This window comes from Bidens hawaiensis, unplaced genomic scaffold (genome assembly GCF_021521415.1).
Source record: "Bidens hawaiensis isolate Kalapana, Puna unplaced genomic scaffold, B.hawaiensis_p1.1 tig00021059_1, whole genome shotgun sequence".
In the NCBI taxonomy this organism is placed as follows: domain Eukaryota; kingdom Viridiplantae; phylum Streptophyta; class Magnoliopsida; order Asterales; family Asteraceae; genus Bidens; species Bidens hawaiensis.
This window is the reverse complement of record NW_027493265.1, coordinates 401,355-403,832: the sequence shown is the minus strand read 5'-3', so window position 1 is coordinate 403,832 and position 2,478 is coordinate 401,355.

Genomic DNA, 2,478 nt, shown 5'->3' with positions numbered 1-2,478 from the left:
AAATCTTTGGCTTTTCCGATTTCTTAGCCTTAACCTTGACATATTTCTCCTTTTCACTTGAGATTTTCTCCTTTTTCACTTTAGATGCATTTGAACCATACACCGCGACCTCAAATTCATGAGGTTCACATAAAATGTGATTTCAACCTGGAATGTTCTGATTTTTATGCACAATTTCAGGTTCAAATACATCCTCTATGATTACTTTATCTAAATTTTCAATAAAGACCTTGTTACTTTGAATATGAGGTTTTTGAGGAGAAGTTTGAACATTAACATTGTCATTTTTAACGGATTAAGGTTTTTCCTCAACAATAACTGGTTCATTAACAATTTCCTCTTTACCTGCAAACGGATTTGAAGTATAATCATTATGAAATGGTGGTAGAACTTCAACAAATCCCACTACTTTCTTTGAATCCTTTTGCTTACCAGACACCTCAATGATTTCATTTAACAAAAACGAAGAATTTCGAAACTTGTCCAATTTTTTTTCAAATCAAGAACCTCATTTTCAAGTTCAGTTATCTTAGTTCTATGTTTAAGAATCTCTTGAAATTGTTGATCGTTGAATGTCATTTTGACAGACAATTCAACTTTCAAATCATGGTTACTTATAGACATAGCTTCTATTTTCTCCCTATACCTCATTTGTGGTTCTAATGATTGTCTATATGTATCCTTGATTGAAGCAATTTATTTTACCAATAAGTCATTATGTTCTTTCAATGAATCAAACCTAGGATTAACAGTTTCACATACACAACAAGGCACTTTTTTAGATAGTTTAACAGAAGAAGAACTAGCCTCGTCAATCTTAGCCATGCATGCAAAGTAGTTGGCTGCATTTGACACGAGTCATCAAAATCTGATTCTGTCTCATTGTCAAAAGATAGCTAGTTTCCACTAGCATCTTGAAGTCTTTCAAACAGCTCAAACATTGCCAGATTTTCTTGATTATCATTACACAGTAGTCTTTGAGTCCATTCAGTTCCATCAGCCGTAAGAAGAGCTTGTGATCCCGAAGGTTTAGAAGAACTACCTCCAGAAGGTTTTTCAGAAGAATCATTACCCTTCTTTCAATAATTTTTGTCTTGATTTTGAGGTCCTTTATACTCCTTCTTTGGCTTATCAACTTCTTTGGCACAATGACCAAATTCTTGAAAATTGTAACACTTGACCTTTAACTTATCAAAACCAACTCGCTTGTTCAGATATGGTAGATATTTACTAGTTCGTTTCATAACTTCTTCACCTTTCTGACAATCATGGCCATATTCCATATGAGATCCATTAAATCCAAATCATCTAGATCATTTTGGTCATACATCAGTCAACTCACTTGTAGCAATTTTATTACTAACCAAATTTTCATATGGTGTCATGAATGCACAAAGAAACGAAAAATTCTTTTCAGCTTCTTTCATGTTAACATTTGGTGGTGCAGTGAAGCTATTAGTAGAAGCAGATCCCCCAGAAAAATTATCAGTAAACCCAGATGCCATGAAGCATACAAGTAGATGATCCCTCTTGTGCACTTTCATAAAAAGTTGGATCTTGAGTTTCATTTAAAGATTTCTTACATTTTAGATCATATTCTCGAGCTTCTACATTTTGCATGAATTCTGAGGCCGTTAGATCTTCATTTTTGAAATAGTTGTTTTCTTTCAAAACCATTAGAAATGTTGAATATGAACTAGGTAAAGCATTATTCACTGTATCAATTTTGTCAGATTCAGTTGGTTCCATCTTCAGCTTGAACACTTCTGTAATCAAATGGTTAAAACGAGTGAGCATCTCTTCAACAGTCTCACCTTTTAATAAGTTAAAGTTACTTCAACATCACTTTCTTGCTTTCTTCTGTGTTTCCCATACTTCTCATCTTGATGTGTTGAAACATTGATGCACATATCTTAATACTTCCAACTTGATTAAATATTATCGGGTAATGCCATAGTTAAAGTAGAATATTCTTTAGTCTTGTGACATTCATGACAAAACGAGGTATATTATATTCACTATGTAGCAAGTAAACGATAAATTGGTTAATTCGTAGTGCATAAACGAGTAACCGACCGATACTAATTATGACCCGTATACATACTAAGGGGTCATATACGAGTTATAGATATATTATAGAGGCTAACATATTGATATTTAGGCCCCAGTACATTTAAAACTCTTTAAACGAAAAATGTTTCGTTTATCGATAGGCTATAAGCTTAAACGCAATCGTTAATATCAAAACGAGCATTGTAGCATCCGTTAAGCCGAAAAAGATTTATAAAACGCTTATATGAAATGTTCTAAGCAATCCGTGAAAATATTTTGGAATTTTACAATGAGTCAGTACGTTTTTCTTATTTTACAAAAAGAAGCTGAAAAACACTCGTTTTCGCGCTGGTTTTCGCACTCGAACTAGTTTTCTTGCGAAAAACCAAACCCGAATTAAATTTTGGACTGAAGTTTACATAAGGC